This window comes from Acinonyx jubatus, chromosome C2 (genome assembly GCF_027475565.1).
Source record: "Acinonyx jubatus isolate Ajub_Pintada_27869175 chromosome C2, VMU_Ajub_asm_v1.0, whole genome shotgun sequence".
Classification (NCBI taxonomy): Eukaryota; Metazoa; Chordata; class Mammalia; order Carnivora; family Felidae; genus Acinonyx; species Acinonyx jubatus.
This window is the reverse complement of record NC_069384.1, coordinates 73104357-73128084: the sequence shown is the minus strand read 5'-3', so window position 1 is coordinate 73128084 and position 23728 is coordinate 73104357. Positions and strand designations below refer to the sequence as shown.

Genomic DNA, 23728 nt, shown 5'->3' with positions numbered 1-23728 from the left:
AGATTTTCCCAGAGCTAAGTTCCAAACTAGAACTGAGTGACAAGCCTTTAAAAAATGTGTTTAAAAACTCTGAGGCCACAGGATACTATTCAGTGATTGATTTGTGATACCCTGGACAGAATCAGAGTGCTGGGGTGTGAGCAGAATGGAGCAGGTAACAACATAAAAAAAAAAAAAAAAGCAACAGATGAGACTGCCCATAGTGAGGTCCACCCAAGAGGCTAGAACACGTGGCAAAGAATGCTGGGAGATGAGGCTGGAAAGACCAAAGGAGATCAATGGACTTTGGCCTACCAGCAGTGGGGGACCATTGAAGATTTCAGAAGCCAGATTTGTATTTTGAAACGTAAATCTAACAGCAAAGTGGTTACACAGATGAGGTAGGGAGCCACTGGAAGCAGCTATAACACAGGTGATAGACCCTGAACAGGCAAGGGCATGTAGAAGAGGGGAAGGTGACTGCTTTGGTGCACACTGGTCTTGGGGTAGGAAGGAGCCAGCCAGATGCAGATGACCTTCAGGTGTCCACCTTGGCATCTGTGGAGACGGAGAGGAAAGCGCAGCTTGGGAGGTGGATGGTGGAGACGAGTTCTGTTGTAGATAGTGACTTTGGGATGCCACATAAGGGACACCTCTGCAAAACTGCCTGGGTTTACATAACCCTACCTTTTCCTGGCTAAAGGATATCTTTCCATTTATTCTCACGATATCCTCTCTGTGTGTCAGACAGTAGACAATACTGAGGCCCCATCTGGAACCTGACCCCGAGCACAGAGAGCATTCAGCAGGAACACCATGTCCCTCCAGGTAGCAATGGCCACCATTTCTTCAGCACAAGTTACGTGCCCAAGCTTTCAGGGCTAAGAAGTAGCAGAATTGGTGTTCAAATCAGGCCTACCAATTCTCCTCAATGAGATTATACTCAACCATATTGTATAGCTTCCAGCGGAGGATCAGAATCAAAACCTAACCAGTTCTATAATGGCTTCATTTGCAAACTCCTTCAGACATTCCACTCATTGAATTAACTAACAATGAACTCCGTTAAGCACAAGGTATGAACACAGTCAACCCAACACTGGTGCCGGGAGTAGGGAGAGTGCTTGTAGTTGTGTAAGAACAAGAGTCTCTGTCTTCAGGGAGTTCAAAAGCAGAGATCCGTGAACTACAGCCTGGGTGCAAAACCTAGCTCACTGCCGGTTTTTGTGAATAAAGCTTTATTGGAACACAGCCATGCCATTTGTTTACACACTGTCTATGGCTGCTTTTGCACCACAATGGCAGAGTTGGGCAATTGCTACAGAGACCAAGTGGCCCGTAACTTAAAATATTTACTGTTTATCCCTTTACAGAAAAAGTTGCTAACCCTTGGTCTAGAGTCAGAACCATAGAGGTCATAGACTATGATAAAATCTGGATTATTGAAATGCCACCAATAAAAACCCGTGGGCATGGCAGGGGGAGGGAATAAAGCCACAGGCAGGATTCACCCAGAAGGTTTTCAAAATGTGCTTCAAACAACGGGCTATTAGCTACAGACTCCGAGGGCGGGAGCTTGAAAGCACGCAGTCCAGGGTAAGGTAGGAGAGGTTCGGGCACTTGGAAAGTAATAATCATCTAAGTTATCTTTTTAGAGCAAGACAAGTCATGGCGGTGGCCCTGGATCTGCCATGACTGAGCCGTGTGACCTTGAGCCAATCTGCCTACCTCCTGGTCCCCAGATACCGGGCATCTCTTAGTGACGTATCAGGTCGTGAGAAGCAAAAGTGGGGGAAAAAAATACCCGAGTGACTTGTGAAAATTTGAAGCGCTCTGTAAATCCTGGGGGTCCTTGGGGCACACACATGGTCTGCACACACAGATGCCCTGAGGATAATCACGCGTAGCACTTAGAAGCAAGAACGTCAACCGGAATGCAAAATTGCCTTTGTCCCCAGCTCAGCACGCTCTATTTTGTATTAATTCAGTCACAATACAACCCGGTAGGTTACGAAAGAGGCTTCCCCTGAGAGGAGTCATTCTTCAAGCTGGGAACGTGTGGACATCCCGCCCCAGGGGACTACAGTGTGTTTTCACAGAGGCGGAGGCCGCCTGGAGGTTGGAGCCGGCCTGGCTTATGCCGGAGGTCTGGGCCCAAGTGAACACATTTTGTCTGAAACCATCACAAAGGGGTCTTTGCGTGTCCCCAGCCAGCTGGCCGAGGTCTGCTAGACGCCGTGTTCCCTGCTCCTTCACCCTCCTCCAGGAAGCGCCTCCTCTGGTCCAGCCTCAGCGCTGCGTTTCCGCTCACGCCCAGAGCCCACATCCCAGCCCTGTCAGTGCAGGCCGAAGCACCTGGCTGGTCTTCCTCTACACTGGGCCAGGCCCTCAGACACGGGAGAAACCAGAGCTCGCTCAGCTGGCCAGCGCCTGCGCTTCCTGTCCAAGTGTTTGTGGCTGGGCTTCCTGCTGACGGAAGGGCGGCTGCAGCTCCCCTCTGACATCCCGAGAGGTGGCTCCCAGGGCCCCAGCCGCCAAGCACGTCCAGCTGGCACCCGGCACAGGAGCTGCGGCTGCACTCCGTGCAGCAGTCAGACGACATTCGCGGGGACGCTGGGGTCAGGCCTCGAGAGCTATAAAGGGGATTCCTCTGGGAAGAGAGGAAGCTGTGAATCAGAGCAGAAACCCGGGAGCTCAGGCTTGTGGCTTGTCCTGGGCAGACGGCCAGAGAGTGCCTCCCATACACCACCAGCCCCCCCCACCCCCCCCAACCCCCCCACTCCCCGCACACCAGAGTGACAGACCCCTGCGCTTCACTCGGGCCCGCCTCCCCAGCCACCTCCAAACCTCTGCCCCACATCCCTTCACGGGTCTCCGCCACGCAGTTTCCCTCTGCCCCCGGTGGCCTGGGAGCAGGGCCAGAGCACCCAGAGTGTAGACAGACCACCCTGGCTCTGACCTCATGGCCTGGGGGAATTTAACGTCACAGAGAATCAGCTTCCCTTTCACGAGTGGAAACTGGAGAGTGAGAATGTTTTCTGAGCATACCATGTTTATTTTTCCACGTTCTAAGGGCACTGACATAGGAAATGGGGTTAGACTTGTTTTGTATAGCCCCAGAGGTCAGAACAAGCATTACAGTTTAAATAAGGAAAAACTGACCGGAAAAAAAAAAAAAAAAGAGGCCGTCCTGTAAGGTGGCGAGCATCCTGTTACTGGAGGTATTCAACAGAAATTGTTTGCAGAGACTTTCAAGTGCTAGACTGTCAGCTCAGTGAGGACGAGGCCCATATCTGTCTCTGTTACTGCCCCAGGACCAGCACAGTGCCTAACAAAGCGTGGGTGCTCCAAATATTTGTGGAAGGGAGGGTGGGAAGGATCATCTTTGAGAACTTTGGAGAACAGGTTCCTCCTTCAGGAGAAGGTTTGGACAAGCTGCCTGGAATCCAGCTGTTTTCGATTCTGTGGTTACAAGACAAGGGTTATAGGTGTCCACTCCAAAGGGATACATCGACCCCGAAACAGAGCTGAGCAACATCCTGTGATCGTGTGCATTCCCAGGCACAAGACTTTGTCTGAACATTCTGTCGTCTACAACCCCCCTTGCGTGCATTCTGTTGCTCACTTCTACGGAACCCTGGCAAACACAGAGTCCCCATTTGAAAGATGTGCAGCCTGAGGCTCAAAGATGGTAAGCAACTTGTCTGAGCCAAGACATATCCTCAGGTCTCCTGACCCTGAGTCCAGTGTCCCTCCTAACACGCATGTAAGTCTGCCCGAGTGTCTGCAATAGATCTTTCTGTCCCTCGAGACTGATTTTATCGTCAAACCTGGTGCTTGGTCAAGAACCAGAGGTTCCCATAGCCTTCGAAAAATACGCAAGAAGCAGATCTGCCTGAAAAAATGGTTCTTTCTCTGCCTCAGTCCCAGCAGGGATAATGCTTAGGCATTACCACTAATTGCAGTAACCAGTAGAGGATCTGGGACAATTTCCAGAGGCAAGTTTAGGGCCAACCCTCTCCATCGCCCCTTGGAGGGATGCAGTCTCCTTCAAAGGTCTGACTAGCTGGAGATTAGGCAGGTCGTTTGCTTGTTTGCCCTCAGATCCGGGTCCTCCCCTCCTGCACCCTGCTCCCTCCCATAGGAGGCTGATCCCTGCAGGCCACATTTGCCAAGGTCCCAACAGCCACAGCCAGGAGGATAGAAACCAGAGTCGTTCTACCCTGGCAGGTCACCTCTGCGGTCCCAGTTCCTGCCAGGAAACCTCCACCAGGATTCCAGTCTCTCCGGTTCTGGAAACATCATCTCCTCTCTGTGACTTTCCACCCAAGAATGGTAGCATTTTCCAGTGGTTGCTACTCTCAAGACTGCCTTTCACCCTTGTCTGCCCTCTCATCTCCTCCAGTGCCTTCATAACCATAACCGCGGAGATTTCTGGAATGGGTTACATTTTCTGCCTGGACTGTGACCAATTTCATGTCAGTGCGGGTCTGCTGAGACCCAGCCCAGAGAGGGTTAAACACACGGAATTATGGGACAGTTCTATCTCAACCACCTTAAGGAAAGCCAAGAAGGCAGGCGGGCCGGGAGGCTCCCAGAGGGAGAAGCAGGTGTGCAGTTGCCTGGAAATAAGGAGGCAGGCCAAGTGCCCCGTGGGTGTGCATGGGAACCAGGGGACCCTGGGGTTGGCCCAGCTGTCCCACCGCAGACCCTTTTCCTTCCAACAAGACCACACCCACTCCAACATCCTTCGATGCTGTGACACTGTCGGTGTTTCTCACACATGTGGGTGTGACTCAGCCTCTCGGGGCTCTGAGTGGTCCAAGCTTCCGGGTCCACACCGTCTCTGTGGAGCTGGAAGAGGAGGGCTCTCTTAGAGACTTCAGCAAACAGAGCGGGTGTCTTTTCTCCCAAACCTGCGGCATGCGGGACGCAGAAGAGAGTCGCAGACTCATCCTTCCCTCCCCCACCCCACCAGCATGGCCTTTTACTCCCTCTGGCCAAGGGGATATAACAGGGTCATTTCACAGCCTTGCCGGGGCAGGGACCCCAGGGGGTGCTGTGTTCTTTGAAAATACTATTCACAAGCACAGATACATCACGTAGAAAGGAGGAAAGCCAGGCCTCACCTTCGGATTTATGTGGACCTACTACACGCACACCTGCCTCTGAGCTAAGTACTTTCCCATATTTTACGTTATTTCATCAGTCTATAATGGGAGAGAATCAGACCCTCCAAAATACATCAGGCCCTGATCAGCCTATCTTTACTGGATGTCTTCCAGGTACCAGGCATTCTATAGAGACAAGGAGACTGTGGTTTCTGCCTTCTAAGAAAGTGAAGAACCTGGGGTCTGAAATCAGCCAGCCCCACCTGGGTTTCAATCCAGACTCCAGCAATTAGTATTTCTGTGACCTTGAGCAAATGACACTTGCCCCTGACCCTTGGTGTCTTCATTTATAAATCGGGCATAACAATACTCTCGTCTCATCGAGTTGTTGAAGGATTCATGTGGGTAACAGGTTTAGCAAGCGCCTAGTACGTGGCGAGCACTCTTCAGAAAGCACTATTGACTTATGTTTTTTTTTTTTTTTTTAATTAAGAAATCTAGGGGGCGCCTGGGTGGCTCAGTCGGTTGAGCGTCCGGCGTCGGCTCAGGTCATGATCTCACGGTTTGTGAGTTCGAGCCCCGCGTCGGGCTCTGTGCTGATAGCTCGGATCCTGGAGCCTGTTTCGGATTCTGTGTCTCTTTCTCTGCTCCTTCCCTGCTCATGCTCTGTCTCTGTCTCTCAAAATAAATAAATAAACATTAAAACAAATTAATAAAAAAAAAAAAGAAATCTAGGATACATGCACAACCCTGTGAGAAGCCTTTTTGGAGGCCGTCCCAGTACTTCTGTTCACACTGTGAACACATCCCAGAGCCCTCTGACTCCAGAATTGGCTAAAATACGGCTCTTCCTTTCTCCTCTTAGAAGTCTCCAGCAAACCTGACCTCAGAGGAATCCCACACGCGCTCCGTCCCCCTGACAGGCCCTGCCGCTGAGTCGCCGGATGTCCGCTGAGGTCCAAGGTTTGGAGCGTTTCCGGGACTGGCGGGGTCACACTGCGGCTGGGCCTTGCCAGGCAGCCCCACCCTTCCTGGCAGCCTGGCCTCCTCCCCGGTCTCTGAAAGGCTGCCAAGGCCGAGGGAGGGCGGTCAGAGGGAGATGGAAGGTCCTGCTGGGATGTTTGCCCTGAGGGAAGCCTGGGAGAGGGGGGAGAGGGGGGAGAGGGGCGGGAGGAGGTGGGGGGTAGGGGGAGGTGGGAGCAGGGCAGCAGGTTCCACTCCAACCTCTCATCCTGCCACGCAGAAAATCCAGCCTCTGCAAGTGCCAAGTGCTCCTCCTAGTGGGGAAGGAATGATGCAAAATCCCACTAGGCTGCCCCTCTTCACCCCCCCCCCCCCCCCGCAGGGGTGAGCCACCACCACCAAGCCTGTTGGTGACATCGGTCCTGGCCGCTAGCGCATCACAACTGAATACGCCCTCTCACATCCAAGGCTCACGGCTTGGTAACCTTTCAGGGGGCACATTTTTCAACACCCCCTTTCACAGATAAGAACACGGAGTCCACCTCTGGCGGTCAGTCTGTGGCAGAGCTGGGACTCGACACCAGGTCTTTTCAGCCTACCTCCCACAGGTTTTCTTTTCAGTACACCACATTCGACGCCAGCAAAGAGGGGGAAACGGCCACCTTCTTGCCCACCGCCCACCCCCTCTGTCTCCGGGCCTCGCACAAACATGACCCCATCTCGAGAACAAGACTGGCTCTTTTCTTTGTCACAAGGGCCTCAGTGCCCAGTGGGAGCCTGATTAAACCCAACCCCCTCCTGTGAGATCATCCTGCTTCTTCAAACCCCACACATCTCAGGGTCAGCCTTCCCGTCCACCGGCAGGCTGACCCCACCATTCTCCAGGAGAAAAAAAGGCTTTCTGCTCACTGTGGTCAAATCTAGGATTCGGGAAGTCTCCTCCCCGTGCTATCTCAACCACACACAAGCTGTGCTGAGACCAGGCAGCTCAGATGGTGGGGAGTGGGGGCGACAGGGACTGACGTCAGCCCTGTTGACCCTGTGTGTCCTGCCCTGGCAGAGACAGATTGGAGAGAGGCCATTTTGGAGCCACTCGCTCATCAAGGAGAGGGAGGTGACTCTTGCCCTGTCTTCTTCCCTAAAAACACAGTCCTTCCTTTGAGCTCTCCAGAGGCTGGCCTCCCACCCGGAACGTCACTGGACACACGGCCCTTGGGATCCCCAGTCCCTGTGACGACCCCGGAGGCCTGGCTTAGAGCTGACGCCTCTCCTACAGAACAGAGGTTCTCACCTGGAGGTTTTCCCAGGTCTGGGAGCCTGCTGTCCTACCCGGGAGAGAGGAGGAGGACAGTTCGCCGCTCCCTGTCCATATCCTGCCATGGGACAGAGCTAGGCCTGAGCTCAAGGACAGGCCGACCAGACAGTGACCTGTGTTTTCCGGGAAGGCAGCCAGTCCTCATGGCCTTGGACTTCCAGGCACTGAGGAGAGTGACAGAGCAGACACCTGCCACCATCCTGGGGAGGCTCAAACCAGGCCCCAGCTGGGCAGGCATGTCTGGCTCTGGTCTCCGGGCCAGGACATTGCAACAAAGAGGGGACCACTAGACTCAGCCCTTTCCCTTGGCCTCTGCTTCATGGACTCAACAGTGCTGCATGAAGGGGACGAAGGGCATGACCCGAGGCCTCACATTTGTCCCCGGTGTGCCAGAGAACAAACACAGGATTCAAATCTTTGGTTGTTTCATTAGGAGAAAGTCTTATCTCCCCTGCACGCAAGAGAGCTGTTTGAGGACACGGGAAAAACATTTGATTTGGCCTCAAAAAACCCCGGTTCTATTCCTGGGTAGTGTTGCCATCTACCCAGGGCCATGGTCACGTCATCTCACTCCCCTGAGCCTCAGTTTCCTCAGCTGTACCATGGGTCAGGAACCCAGCTCTTCGGTTGCCCTACTCTGGAGAGTGTAAGATGCCTGTAAAAGCGCCCAAGGCACTACACTCATAACGAGGGCTTCTTGTTGTTAGTAAAATGTTATTAACCTGGTTTAGTATTTCTGTTTTCCACACGAGGGGAAATGCAGAACAGGGAGAACATAAGCTCTTGGCCAGCAACCGAGCCATCTACTCAGAGCCCCAGGAGCACCCATTCCAGGGACCTTGTGGCTAACAGAGTGGGGTGCTCACCAGCCTGAGGCCAGGAGATGGGAACCCCACTTCTCATTTGATAGAAGGGCCCTCCTGCCTCTCAGAGGATGCGAGGGACTGTCAGCCCCCTCTCTCCAGCTACTCAGTTCACACCTGGGAGCCACACGTCTAGAAAAGGGAATGGGGCTTGGAGAGCCGGTGAAAAGGGTCAAAACCAGGTTGTAGGAGAGCCAGCTGAAGAGGCCAAAGCAGTTCAACCCCGATCAAGAGATCTACCTCCCGAAGCGCAGAGCAGTTCCAGGAAAGGGGGGATTGGACCTTGTCTGACCCCAAAGAGCCCCAAGGTGAACACTTAGAGGGTAGATTTTGACTACACTAAGAAAGAACTTTCTAAAAGCTGAGCCAACCCCCAAGGAATAGCCGAGGTCCTGGGCGGTGAGCGTCTGACGGCTGGAGGTATTCTGTGCTCAGATTGGACAGACGTGGTGGTGGGAGACCATTGTATAAGGTAGAGATCATGAGCGAAGGGCATCAGGGATCTTCCCCACTTCCTGAGGATCCCAGGATTCCCTGGTCACCACCACTGTGGGCTTCTCCCTGGCATTCATTAGCCCGCACTGCCGAGGAGGGTTATTCAGAACAGCAGTGCTTGGCCAGAGGTGTTGCTGGTACCTTCCGAAGCACTACACATATTGTACATATTACCCGCATGCAGGAGGGGCCCGCATCTATCAGGACAGGCAGTTTAACGGGTTATAAACCATTCTGTTTACACACACAAAAAAGTGCATCTCTCCCCCCCCCCCCCTGCTGTGTAAATAGAGCCCACAGAGGCTCCACGACTTGCTGCCATGAAGTATGTGGCCGTCCCCCTGCCAGGAAAAACAAGTCCGCGCACGAAAATAACCCACCCTGTAGTGTAGCAGGCCAGCGGTTCAGGGCTGGGTGGTCCCCTGGCTGCCACACATGAATTTGGTGCTTGGTATCCACCGGCCAAAATCCACACTGCAGTCACCCTGAGTCAGGCGGGAGGCAGGTGCTGGGCGGTGGCCCATTTCTAGGGAGACTATTGGTGATTCTTGAGCTGGAACTCCTGTGGCCGTCATGAAGCTCCCCGTCAGCCAGCCACCCCATGAGTCCAGAAGCCCAGCCAGCTGTCGAGCAGCTGTTGGTGTGCACAACACCAGCGACCAAGAGTCACGTGGTTGGGGAGCAGTCATCATCTTAAAAGGAGGCTCTTTTAAGCACAGACCCTCCGGAAAGTACAACTCTTAATGGAAGCTTGCCGGGCCAATTAACCAACAGAGCAGAGGACATCTTATCCTGTTTTCATCTGCACCCCAGAGGACGTGTACAGGAATGGCCTTCTGGGGCTGGGGTGGCCAGACATCACCCAGAAGGAGGGAGGCAGAATAACACAGCTGCAGTCCAAGAGACGGAAAAGCATCCCGCCCAAGGCCTGTTAGGTCAGAGACGGAGCGAGTACAGCCCCGTCTCCCGAGTTACCATTCTCTTTCCACCAACTCCTGCTCCACGTGATTTGGTAATTTGCCGGGTGAAGGAGGAAAGATCATCTGACACCCGCTGCCTCCGCGGTCCTCTCTGTGCCTCCTTCCCCCTCCAGACCTTGGATCCAGCAAGCCAACACTGGTAGCACCCTCAGCCTGGAGTGTCCTTCCCCGGCTTCCGCGCCAGGGCTCCCCTCGACAGTTGTCTCCTCCAGCAGTGAGCTGTATACGTCACTGCTCAGCGTACAACCCTCTGATGTGTTCTTGTTTACTGACCCGTATGTGTGTGTATCTGTGTTTAATCTCTCTTCTTCCAATAAAATGGAAATATCAGGAGAGTAGGGACCATGTGGGCGCTGAGCAAATACGGTTGAATGACCAAAAGAGAGAATTTCATTTTTAACTGCTGATAGCCCCGTCTTGGTGGAGATGTTAAACATTTGTGGAGACGTTGTTAAACCTCATGTGTTGCATAACGTGTGTGTCCCTCGGGTGACTCCCAAGGTCCTTGCACCCTTGGCCAGCACCTCCAATGTGATCGGGGTCCTTCAGGCTCACAGACTCTGATACCTAAACAGGACAGAAGGACAAGGCACTTTCCTGGTCTCTTAAGGAGCAAAAGGGATTTTCTGAGAATAAGCCTTCTTAGTTTTCCTTCTCACTTGCAAAATGAGAGCTCAGGAGATGGGGTTGAGAGCCCCTTCTCCCCTCCCCTCCCCCCCATAATTGCTTCCCTCCCTTCTTCCTCTCCCATCCTGACTATTTGTCATTCTCTGCTTGTGGCAAATTGCTTTTCACCTTTGAAAACCCAGAATGGTTGTTAACCAAGAAGAGCCTGGAAGTTTTTTGCAAGCAGGGGGTGTTTAGAGATAGAAAACACTATTGATTACTCTCCCAATAGCAGTGTCACTGAAATTCAATTTACTAAGCATTTGTGGGCAATCTGTGAAGCCAGTACCCCACTGGACATCCTGGTGATGTGGAGGCGGGTCCTGCCTTTGAGGGGCTGTCAGGCCAGTAAGAAAGAGATTATTTTGACTCAATAAATGTTTTCCTAAGAGCTTACGAAATGCTAACCACTGGACAGCCTCCAGAGAAGGAAGGATAGGCCTGCCCTGCATCAGCACGTTGGAGAAGGAGAAATTCCTGATGATTTCAATACTCTGTTCTAGGTTCTGTGGAGGACGAAGTGCAGAGGACAGGAGAGGAGAAGGTGGCAGGTGCTAAGGGAACAGGCAGGGAAGTTAAGCTCTAAAGGAGAGGTCAGGGTTCACCTGACAAGGGGGTGGGGGGCTGTGGGGAGTAGTTAGACAGAAAGGCTTCAGGCAGAGGGACAACAGGTGCAGAGGTGGGCATGTGCTTGCAGGGTCCAAGGGCTGAAAGGAGGCTCCTGTGGCTGGAGGACGGAGGGAGGGATGGAGGCAGCCGACAGCATGAGGCCGGGGTTGCAGAGGTAGACAGGGAAATCATGGAGGACAGAGCCTGGGAGAAGATTTGCAGAATGGCAAGTGGTCTATTGCAACAAAAAGATAGGAAATGCATAAGGGGGCAGTGAAGGAGTTTAGGCTTTATTGGGGAAGCCATGGGGAGCTCAGGAAAGGATTGCTCAAGGTGGAAGTGGGGAGACAGCGGCCGGGAGATCAGTCTGGAGGCTGTGGCCAGGGGGAGAAACAGATGACAAGGGTCATGGCAAAGCATCAGGGAGTGTGGGCACCAGCAGCTATAGTAATAATAATGTGGTCTTTCCACCCCCACCACTGCATGAAGTCCCCATGTCAGTGCCTTCTCAGACTCCATCCCAAGGCCCTTGCTCGCTCCACCCCTCCCCTGCCTCTCTGCTCCCCACTGGAGATGGCATCGGGCATTGGAAAAGAAGCACTCCTAGAGATTATGCACATTCTGACATGGGTAGCTGACATGGGGCCCAGAAGCGACACAGCCTATCCTGAAAACAGACACCCACGAAGGGCCTCTCCCACCCGAAAGCTGCCCACTCCTCCTGTGTCCAGGCACGTGCACTGACGTTCAACTTACCTGCATTTCCAGCACCTAGAAGTGAGCCAGAAGAGCAAAATCCTCATTGAGAAAGTGTGGCCTGACTTATACCTGGGAAGGGAGGTCCTTAGGCACTGGGAGACACAGTTGATCATGAAACACTTTTTTTTCCTGTGAGAAAGCGCACCCTCAGCTCTGATCAGCTGACTTACAACCCCTCGGTCCACCGGTGTATTAGGGCACCTGGATTTGCTCCAGGGCACCTTGATTTGCCCGGCTGGGCCCAGGCAGGGTTTCACTGACTGCTAGAAGCAACCTCTCCCAGACAGATCTGGCCTATTCCACTCCCTCAGCCCTTTCTAACTGGGCCTCTGATAGCTCTCAGGACTTCCCAACCTGTCACGCCAAGACCCCCACCCAACCTGCCCCCGAGTAAAATGCCGAAGACCTGTGCCAGGGAGGCCAGCGTCTGCCGCCCACGGGCAGCTTGGGGACCACGAGAGATGGAAAGGCGCGGCCAGAGGCAGCCTCGAGGGCTTTGCCTGTGTTTCCAGGGACAGCTGTGGGACCTGAGAAAAGCAGGAGAAAGTGGCGGAGAGACGAGTCACCTGGTCAGAGATAAAAAGAAGGTTAAAGTGAAGGAGACTGAGCCAGCTCGGTGGCAGGCAGGGAAAGCAAGAGAAGGGTCCCCTCCTGCCTCCACCCCCATCGTCCTATTCTCCCCCAGACCCATTCCCACCATCTTCCACAACCTCCCAGCAGCCCCTCCCCCAGCAACCCCCCTCCTCCACCCCCCCCTCCTCCACCCCCCCTTCCTCCCCCCCCCCCCCCCCCGCCACAGTCCGAAGGAGAGCTGGGTGGTCACCAGACAGTGTTTGGTTAAGCCTTAGAGTCATACACCCAGCACGAGGGTTGGGTTTGTTTTCCTCCTACCCTCCCTCAAGCTTCCCAGGAGAGTAGAAACAGACCCAGCCCAGAGAGCCAGGCCCCAAGGGCTCCTGGCATCCCGCCCCAGCACCAAAGAGCCCCGTCTAACACGCAGCGGGAGAAATGGGGCCTGGGAGAGCAGGCAGGGCACGGACCCCCCTGAGGAGGGACGGGCCCCAGCCCCCGGCTGAGCTGGCAGCGGTCTGCTTGGCTCAGACAGACTCCCTTGGAAACAAATCTTTGCTACTCACTTCTTTCCTCTATTTGGCTGAAAACGCAGTCGGAGCTGTTGGCTTGAATCCTTTTTTTTTTTTTTTCTTTTTAACCTCGCTCCCTCCTTTTTTCTGCTGCTTACAAAAAATTTTGAACCAAGACCTAGTGCCAAGTCTTTTGCTTCTTAAACTTTCTTTAAGAAACCGATGGTGCTCACAGTGAAAACGTGATGACCCCGGTGTTTGCGCATTACTTCACAGGGTATAAGCGGCCCTGAGCTACAGTCGAGGCAGCTGCTATCCTACCCACGCCCAGGGCAGAAGGCGTTGCCCCGGGTCCCATGGCTGGTCAGGTAAGGACACAGGGTACCCGGATTCTGCCGGAGAAGACCCCAGGGCAAGTTTCCTTGGTGCCTCTCTAGGCCACCGCAGCACGAATGTGGAAGGAAGCCCAGCTCCCCACAAGATGGGTTTCCCTCGAACTTTCTGCCCAGGGCAACCTCCTACCAGACAACTGGGTGGCATACAGATGTAATCAGATCTGAGGAAGTGGCTCGCCAGTCCCCACAGGGACGAATCTTACCTCCTTCCTCCGCCCGAGAGGTAAGGGTAGCGACTGGCGCCACGTTTCTTGAGCACCTACTGTGTGCCCAGCGTCTGCCAACACTATCTCGTTTGAAACACGACAGAAACCTTGTGAGGTGGGTATTATCGCCCTCCCATAAGTAAGAAAAGCAAAGCCCAGAAATGTGAAGTTCTTTCCAGGGCAACACACAGGGAGAGGTGGAGTCAGAATTCGAACTCGGGTCTTTTTTTTTTTTTTAATTTTAACATTTATTTTATTTATTTTATTTTTTAATGTTTACTTATTATTTTTGAAAAAGAGAGAGACAGAGTGCAAGCAGGGGAAGGGCAGCGAGAGAGGGAAACACAGAATCTGAAGCAGGCTTCAGGCTCTGAGCTGTCAGCACAGAGCCCGACGCAGGGCTTGAACTCATGAGCCGTGAGATCATGACCTGAGCTGAAGTCAGACGCTCAACCGACCGAGCCACCCAGGTGCCCCATCGTTTATTTTTGAGAGAGAGAGAGAGAGAGAGAGTGAGCAGGGGAGGGGCAGAGGGAGAGGGAGGTAAACACAGAATCCGAAGCAGGCTCCAGGCTCTGAGCTGTCAGCACAGACCTGGACACAGGGCTCAAACCCATGGACTGTGAGATCATGACCTGAGCTGAAGTCAGACGCTTAACCAACTGAGCCACCCAGGCGCTCCTGAACCCAGGCCTTGTTGACTCCAAAGCCCATGCTCTCTTACCGCCCCTGTGCCCCACCTCCTTCATGCCCCTGTGGAGCTACCCACCCACCCACCCCCCCGCCCCATGCAGGGAGAAGCCAGAGTCTAATGAAAGAATGTGGGCAGATGGTTCTGAGCAAATCTCTTCGTGGATGGTCAGGCAGCCCGAAATGGGGCTGGACCCATCACAGCACTGAAGTCCTTGAAGTCAACAGTCCTGAGACAAACTGGAAGAATAGATTCCATCGACTCCAAACATCCTTCACTGAGTCCCTTCCATATGCCCTCACACAGAGCGAGGTGCCAGGACAGGCTTAAACCGTACTCAGTCCTTGTCCTCACTGGGCTTCTAACAGGGGGTGAATGGACCGTGGACGGTGAGAATGACCCACTGGCGTCCTCTGGCTCCCCGGTGTTGAAGATGGAAGCAAGATGTGAAAAGAAGGAGGGGTTGCATACAGTCTCGACAACTCAGAGGGCTGGCATCCTCTGTGTGCTCAGCAAGCTTCTTTCCACAGGCAAGTACAGGGGATCCCATACCCTACTCCCCTGCCTGATCTGGGGGAGCCTGCAGGCAAGGCCCCTCTGAGGCAGTGCTAACAGCACAGAATCCTTCTCAGCCCCTGTCCTCTGCAGCAGGTGCTTCGCCATACAGGAACGTGTACCCCACGTGCTGTAATGGGGGTTCTACAGTCTCACCTCTGAGCCCTGGCGGAGGCTGAGGGGTATGTGGCAGAATTGGGGAACCCTCATATGGAGGCAGGGGACCCTCTGAGTAGCTTCACACACTCGATGGAGCCTTCTGTGCACTCCACTATAATGGGCTGGGAGAGAAAGACAACAGGAGGAAACCCCAGCCTTCCAGGGGCTCCCAGTCCCCTGGGGCAAGAAGACTGTCTCTGGTCTAAGGAGAAGTGAAGGGGGCAAGAGAAGGGTAGACAAAGTGTTACAGGGGTTCTGGTGGGAGGAGCCATAGGCTCTGCTCACCTCAGGGAAGGCTCCACTCTGCCCTGGCAGCTGGGGTTTTGACAAGGGGAGTTGGAAGGAAAAGGGCAGGGATGGTTTTCTAGAAAGAACAAAGCAAAACGTGGCCCGAGCTGTGGCCCAGCCACACTCCAGCTGGTGGACTGGCCCAGCTTCTCTGAGGCTATCTCTTCCTCACCTACGGAATGTAGGAAACTGTCTTCTGCCCCTGGAAACGCCTGCCTGTGCACACCCACCATCAAGACCCCTCTTCCTGTCTCCTCAGCCACACCTTGGCGCAAACACATTCTGGGAACTGCACACTTACACAACAGAAACGAAACAAAGCACACGAATGCTGGGGCGGCTCTTAGCTGTCAGTCGGTGTATCCTGATGTTTTACAAATAGGGAAATGGAGTCCCAGCAATGTTGTATGACTTCCCCAACGTCGCCCAGCCAGGACTAGAAGCTCCTTATTAATCACAGCCTTGATCACATGTTTGTGATAGTCACATCTTAGGATCGTCTTCCTTTTTTGAGGGGGAGAGGGTCAACCTTGCCCAACCCATCCCCCACCCTGGTCCTCAGGGTCAGATCAGGCCCTCGTGTTTCTCTCCCATTCACAGCAGCCTCTTGCGACCACCCTGTTCCTGTGTTGACTACTGCCGTGTGTCTGAGTCAGGATTTACAAGACAGCCCCTGGCTGTGGAACTCAGTATCCAGTTAACGGAACAGGTCCTGCCCCTCTTATCTGTCCTCAGTGTGGGCCCAGGGCAGAAGGTGGGCAGCTCCTACTCCCAAGCGACTTCCTTCCTAGGGCCTGTGGGGAGGACTGGACGGACAACAGCTTGCCGAGGGCAGCCAAGAAGTCTTGGCAACAGGCAAGGTAAGGAATGGACACGCGATGGGGGACACCAAGGACAGATCACCGCGGGGAGTTAATAATTGCTGGCCTGAGTGACATCTCGCAAGACCTGAGATGTCAGCGGTGGAAGCCTGAGGGCGCGGGGAAGCAAGGGTGGAGAGGAGGGTGGCAGGCGATACACACGACCCCCTGGCTGGTGTTCCCAGGCTGCAGACGAGTCTGTCCACACACAGGGGAGAACAGCTGTTGGGGCTGTGAGTTCGTGCCTGTGCCTGTGTCACACTTCCGGTCCTATCTGCTGCCTTTGTTTAGATTCCCATCGCATCTCCCACTGTGCATCCGCCCGGCTTCCGTCACCGGTGGGGCTCTTCCTCAGGAGGGCAGGCAGTTTGGAGAAATGTCTTGGGGGGAATTCAGACATCCCAGGCCTCCAAGCAGAGCTCCAAAGCCAGCAGCCGCTCACTGAGCCCTGCCCCCCTCCACAGTCGGAGGGCAGCTGGAAGTAAAGGGTCGCGGGCATGTTTGCAGGCCTCAGCACCTTCTAACCCCTTGAGCCTGCACCTCGCTCAGATGGCCCGACATGTTAGTCGGCTTGGATTTCACAGGATTTGGGGTCTGGACCCTTGCTTTTTTTCCTCCACCAACAGAATAACGGACCAAGCTGTGAACACCATGGCTACAGGCCGCCTCAGGGAGGGGAAGAGGTCAGGCACGTCTGGGGCAGGATCTAGGAGGTACTGAGTGACCCCTGTCCATAGCAGATAACCACAGAACTTGAACTAGAAAGGGCCTCCCGGACCGTCTACTCAGAACCTCTCAGATCACAGCTGGGGCCACTGAAGCCCAGGGCAGGGAGCTGTCACCTTCACAGAGGAATGTGGGACATTGCGTGAACGCCAAGCTTCCTCAGCTTGGGGGAAGCAGTGAACAGAAGTGCTGGGGAACTGGCCCCGCGGAGACTGTGGGAGGGGCAATGAGAGGGTTCCGTAGGAGCTCAGTCTTCTAGCACAGCCTCAAAGTCCTCCGTGGTCCCTGCTGCTTGCTGGCTCCCCCTATAGACCCACCCCCAACGTAGTGTGCATACAAAGCCAACTCGCAGAGACCAAGAGTGAAGCATTAGCCCTTATTTTTGGGGGGTGCCGATAATTGCCAGTTCCTTCCTTGGATGCCATTCCCTAGGCTTCCAACAGGAAACCAGCAGACCAATGAGAATGACATCTTGGCTTCTTCTGACCTCCTGTTGCCTTAGGTGAGAACGGGTCATGGCAAGAGATAAAGATAGACGGCAAGAGAAAACTGAGGTGGAAGGAAGACCCAGTGCAGCCAAGGGCTCAGGTCAGAGAATCGAGGGTTGCTTTTGACTATCTCTCCAAAGTTGGCCAGGCCAACCAGCAGTTTTAAAAGCTCTGTATTATAGGGCCACCTAGGTGGCTCAGTGGGTTAAGCTTCTGGCTCGGCTCGGGTCATGGTCTCACGGGTCATGAGTTCAGGAGCCTGCTTCGGATCCTCTGTCCGCCCCCCTCCTTCCCCTTTCCCCACTTGCTCTCTCTCTCTCTTTCTCTTTCAAAAATAAATAAACTTTTTTCTTTTAAAAAGCTCTGTATTATAAATAAAAAGAGGGAGCAAAACCATAGTCTCAAATTGTGCAGAGTGTAGGCGCCCTGCAAAAATGCAGATTCCTAGGCCCCTTCCCCAGACACCAAAACGGTGGGTGAGGGCCCAGCAACCCACACCAACCAGCTCCCTGCCCAGTGATTCGGATACGGGTGGAGGGGTATTACACGCTGAGAACGCGGGCCTGGTGAGCTGGGGAAATGCGGGTGTCCTTAGCAGCGACAAGCCAGGCCCCTCAGCGGCAGGCAGGCTGTGCACACTGTGTCCCCACTTCTGCCGTATGAGGAGCCAGGAGACCAGCCCTCAGCGGAGGCAGAGAGAGTGCCAAGACCCCGGGCCATGCCACACAGTGCGTTCCAACGACTGCACCAGGCCGAGAGGCCTCGGGTCAGGGAGCTGGGGCCACCCCACAATGAGCGGAAAGTGGGTGAGCTGGGCCAACGGGAGGGTGGTCTGGGAAAGTGCCAGACACAGCGGGCTCTGAGTTCCCAACCGCGCGGGACCTGGGGGACAACAGACACTTGCCCAGTGAGGAAGGCGAAACTCTTACAGTCTACACAGGCCATTACAGCTGTGCAAAGAGCACTCCCAGGGAGAATTTGGAGAGATGTAAATAGCTCTGTTTCATGATCATCGGGTTCCTTTTTTTTTTCCATAAACTTTGCTTAAGTTCATCATAAAAAAATAAACACAGGCAAATTACACTTACTTCACACGGTCATTTCTGGGTGGTAAGTTCTGTATTAAATTCAGAATTCATATGTGTGGGTTGAACTTCCTACTTGGGCCAAAACATGAGCCCTGGGAAGGGGGGGGTGGCGATGTGGGCGCCGTTACCCTCTCAGTCCCATGCGTGATCCCCTCTCTCCCCCCAAGACCCTGTGTCACGGCTGCATCCCCTGCCGTATCCAAACACCTGGGCTCACAGGCAGGCAGAGGTTTGTGGGATTAAATCCTTCTCCTCCCTTAGCGGCAAGTGGGGGTGAAAGGGGGTCTGATATGGTGCAAAGAGCACGCGATGAGATGTCAAAATATCTGAATTCATTTCAAGAACTGACTTGTCATTTGTGAAAATGGGTAAGTCACTTCCCCACCCCCATGGTGCCTCCATTCTCCCAAGCAATCAATGAGGAAGCGCTTGGAAACAACTTCCCCCCAAATGTAGCAGTTTCGGCAACAGCCCTTATGGTCTCAAGGTTTCCGAGGGCCTGGAACCTGGCCACAGCCTGACTGCTTTTCAGTTCAAGGGGTCTCCTGAGGTTGCAGTAAGTAAATCCACCAGGGCCACGGGGAAGCTGGGATCTGCTTCCAGGTCGCTCGCGTGGTTGTCAGCAGGCTCAGAAGACCATTTCCACACTTGTTCATGCAGTGGCTGGCAGGTTTCTCCATAAGCTGCTTCACAGCATGGCAGCTGGCTTTCTCCAGAGCAAGTGATGAGAGAGAAAGAGGGAGAGAGAGAGAGAGAGACAGAGAGAATCCAAGACAGAAACTACTGTCTTTTTATAACCCAATCTTGGAAGTGATATCCCATCAGGTCTGCTCTGTTCCCTAGTGGGCTAGTCACTAAGTCCAGTCCACACTCAGGAAGAGGGTAACTGAGATCTGCCTCTTGAGGGGAGCAGTGTCAAAGAATTTATGGACACATCTTTAGAAGCACCATGGGGTGGGGCACCTGAGTGGCTCGGTGGGTTAAGGGTCCGACTTGGCCTCAGGTCATGACGTCACGGTTTGTGAGTTCGAGCCCCACGTCAGGCTCTGTGCGGACAGCTCAGAGCCTGGAGCTGGTTTCAGATTCTGTGTCTCCTTCTCTCTCTGCCCCTCCCCCACTTGTGCTCTCTCTCTGTCTCTCTAAAATAAACACATGTAAAAAAAAAAAAAATTAGAAGCACCACAGGGAGTTAGATCCAATGATCCCTACAGGTTCCAGGTCTGTGACTATGGCTCCCTGACCCCTTGGAACGTCAGGTGTGGTGGATGTAAAAGAATCACAGGTGTCTGCTGACTTTTTCTAAGTGGGCGGCATTCTCCACTCACTAGAGGGGACCTGAAGAATGAGAAAGTATGCTTCTCAGAAGGTGTGTGCCAATCAGTGAGGCCAGTGCCTTAGAGTAAGCGACTGCTGGATAGAGTTCTGTTGGCCAGTGGACGAAACACCTGACTTGGGTGCCCTCCTGGTTCGGGGGAGGAACAATGTCCAACCACCTCCATGTGTGGGGCCTGGCAGCTGGTGTGGAACCCTCCCCAGCCCACAGCAGCCTCCAGCTCCCCCAGGTATCCCTCATTCCTCCAAAAGAATGATGAGAAGAGACACTGCCACAATACGGGATCAACCAGGTAGGACAAGGTCAATCCCTTCCTACTGACCAAGAAAAGAAAAGAACAGAAAATGTTTCAGAGTCAAGTTCTCTCAAGAGGTCTTGAAACTCGAGGTCAGGTGCCAAAGCTTGGTGTTAGAGGGGTCTGGGTTTGAATACTGGCTCTGTCGATCCCAGCTTCTCTGGTCTTGTTTCCTGAGCTACAAAATAGGCGTAAGAGAGTTCTATGGAATGCAGCCGTGAAAATTAAATGAAGTAATCCATTAAGGCCCTTAGAAGAGTGCCTAGTACATAGTTAGTACTTATAAATAATGATATTATTATTAATATCATGATGACAAAAGACGTCGAGTTCACCCAGTGCTACTGCACATCTAGCATGGGACTCCCAACCAATTAACGATGATACATGACAGAGGGTTCAGAGCCCATTGCTTGTTGAACACTTTGAGAGCCTGGGAGCTCACTATCTGCCCTGGCAGCCCAGGACCACAGTACCGACCCACGGATGGACAGCTTGAACCAGACCTGGAGCCATAATCGGCCTTCCTGCATCTGCCCCCTTCACTTCCATTCTTTCGGTAACCCAACAGCAAGCGATGGTTTTGAACTTCGAAGAGCCCCCTTACCTACCAAGGGAGAAATAAAAGTGCACTCTCCTCCTTTAGCTTAAAGTCTCCTTGGCGGTCTCCAAAACATTTTACTTATCCTCACTTGCATCTTGTTTCATTCTAGAGCCAAATCGTAACTGAAACATTTGGTTAAAAAAAAAAAACAAAAAAAAAAAAACAAAACACAACAACTGTGTGCTAAGGAGATGGGTAAGGAAGACGTTTGCCCATAGGCTAAACTAAAACAGTCCAGACTGGGAGAGGGTGGGTGACTGAGGGGGCTCCGGGGCGGTGATGTTGTGTGTGTATTTATAACTGCAAGGATGCCCCTACGCAGGAGAACGTGGAATGAGTTGTTATATGAGCGTAGGCGAGTGTATGTGTGTGCGGAGGGGAATGCGTTCCTGCGTGTAGGGCGAGGGGAAAGCGGGGGGGGGGGGGGGGGGGTATGCGTGTGAGTGCGGTGAGGACCATCTCAGAGCACTCCTGCCAGGGTACAAGGGCAAAACAATCGCAAATCTGGGAGCACGTTTCTTTTCCCGCCAATCCGTTGCATCCGTTGGCCAGAATTTGAGATCGCTCCCGTTGAGGCCTCTGGAGAGCCATTCCAATGGTGAACATAGAGCACAAACCCCCCCCCCCCCAAAATAAAATCACACCAGCACCTGGAAGGCACCAGGCAGGAGGGTGTGGAAAACTCCCCGGGGGGAGATACAAAGGCTCCGGGTTCTGTAACCCACACCCCTTGAAAGGAGAGAGGAGGGTCAGCTCCTCCCCCACCCCAAATTCCCAGTTTGAATTTTTTACATCAGTCTTATAAGCAAACATCTGCCGCTCTCCATCTTCTGAATGAAAGGTGAAGATCAGAATGAGAAATCTTTGTGTTTTCATTAGGTATTTTAGCAAATGCAATGAAGGCATTCAGATTCGATTTCCCTGTTTTGTACACACACATAAGTAGTGCTAAGAGGATTACTTTTCCTGGGGGCCGCATCCTTCCTAAAGGCCCCAGTCAAAAGGGACTCTTGTTAAACAGCGTTTTTTCTAATTCCCCCCGGGCCTTCTCCCTTGCCTCACGGGCAGACACCTCGCCCCATGCTCAAATCCACCCCCCTCGCCACAGCCACAGCCCGCGCAATAAAGAGGGTCCGGGAACTCCGTTCTCCTCCTGCCCCTGGTTCCTTAACAAAGCTGGAGATGAACATTAGGGCCCGCTTCAGCAGCGCAGTGGGAAAGGCGGCCTCATGGAACCCTCGTCGCCCCCATAGAAAAATGTAGCCTTTTTGCCTCTGCGCCCGTGAATGAATGGCTTTTCCAGGGTTTTCATTAGGCCCTGGGTCTGCTGGTGCAGAAAGCCTCACAGATGTTGACATTTTTTTCATCCCTGGGTTAAGATGTCTTCCATAAGCTTTTATTCCTCATTTGTTACTTCTTTATTATCCGGGAGGTTTGGCCGCCTCCCTCTTCTCCTCTCTCTGAAGAGAGCAGCGGTAGCTGAGCCTGTCATTATCTGGGCCCTTTTCTCTTGCCTCCAGAGGCAACCGGGGCCTCGGGCCCCATTGTGGGGAACAGCAGGTAGCTGAGGCAGGCCGGGTCACTCCTCAGACCCTTTTGTGCTGCAGCTCCCTCCTCCACACAGCTTGGCTCTGGGGATGTGAAAGGTCAGGGGCACGCCATGCTTCCATACCTGAGCTTTTGTTTGAGGCTGGAGGCAAATGATTCTAGAAGCAATCCCTAGGAAAGCGGCCTAGAGCCTCCCTTCTCTCTTGTGACTTTGCACAACTGTACCACAGCCCTTGGGGCTGGGAGTGCGGGGACAGGGGACTCGTTTAGATCCTCTGAATCCAAAAATGCCCTTAAGAAAATAATTTCTAGGTGGAGGATGGCCCAGAGATGCATCTGAATGGAAGCCTGAAGCCTCTGAGACATTGAGAAAAGGGTTTTGTGATAGAGAGAGCATTCCATCGGTTTTGATGTCCTTTCTCCCTATTCCCAGCAGCCTGGAGCCTACTTGCAGCCTCAGTTTCTTCATCTGTCCAATGGGAATATTACACCCACGTCTGCACACATCATTCAGTCATTCTGCTTATTCCACTCATCCAAAGAGGTGATATAGAAGCTGTTTTACAAACTATAAGTTTCCATACAGTAGCTTGTCCGGTGGTGACTGTGCGGACGCTGACCTGAATGTAAACCATCACACGCTGCAGAGCAGACGGATCGTTCTGAAAACTACAGAGCAGAAATGCAAACAGATTCAAGGGCCCTGAGGCATTCAATTCCAAGCTCTGGCCAGGCCTGGTGCTCAGAGGGCGAGGGGAAGTCTCAGGGCAAGACGGGGTTTGACGATGGCAAATCCTCTGAAGCTTGATTTTGCCCTCCTTAGACGGCAGCAGAAGGACCCAGGGGTGCTTACCTACCCCCAGCTTCATAGGAGCAATTGCAACATGGCTGGAAGTACATCGGTGGGTAACCTAAGCTCGGGAGAAGGAGTTTCGAATCTGGAAAGGTCTAGAAACCCACACCACAAATACTGGCTGTCTGAGCTAAAGCCATATCCCGCACTTGAGGGCACAGTGATTGTGTGGGAAAAGGGGACTGGGCTCCCTCTGTGTGGCCCTGAGGATTGGGATTGGAACTGAAGAGAAAACGTTGAAGTGAGAACGTTTTGAGTACATGGAAAGAAAATGCCTCCAATAGTCAGATTGCTTAAAATGGTGTGAGCTGCTTCGTGGGGGTAGTGAGCCCTCTGTCACCGAGAGCAATCCAGCAGAGTGGGATTCGGGAAGAAGCTTTATCCCTGAGCATGAATTTGGGGCCGTCACACCCAGCAAGCTCTTTGTAATTCTGAAAGTCCTGAAATTCCTCCATTCTTTGCACTTATTAAGAAATAGATCGTTCATTTTCTAAGTTAAATGCAGTCCACTTCCGCTGCTGGTAATGGTTGGGTAATATCACACTCCGTGAACAAAAAGCAGGTAGAATATGATGGAAAGAGCAAACTTCCACACTTGCAGCGCTTAGGTGACACCAGATCAATTGGTACAATACGTGATGAGGAGCTGGGTGGGCACTGGCGGTAAAAATAATCTTTTCTGGGGGCACCTGGGCGGCTCAGTCGGTTCAGTGTCCGAGTTCAGCTCAGGTCTTGATCTCAGAGTTCGTGAGTTCGGAGCCCATGTTGGGCTCTGTGCTGACAGCTCAGAGCCTGGAGTCTGCTTCAGATTCTATGT

General features: G+C 53.2%; 1 long non-coding RNA gene across 1 annotated transcript; it reads right to left on the bottom strand.

Annotated features, from left to right (window-relative positions):
• Positions 1–2905: 2905 nt before the first annotated feature.
• Positions 2906–7432, bottom strand: LOC113599834 (uncharacterized). Its single transcript, XR_008297730.1, has 4 exons — positions 7345–7432; positions 6315–6367; positions 4719–4833; positions 2906–3441 (listed from the first exon to the last, which is right to left on the bottom strand). It is a non-coding gene; the product is annotated as an uncharacterized LOC113599834 (long non-coding RNA).
• Between the last annotated feature and the right edge of the window lie 16296 nt (positions 7433–23728).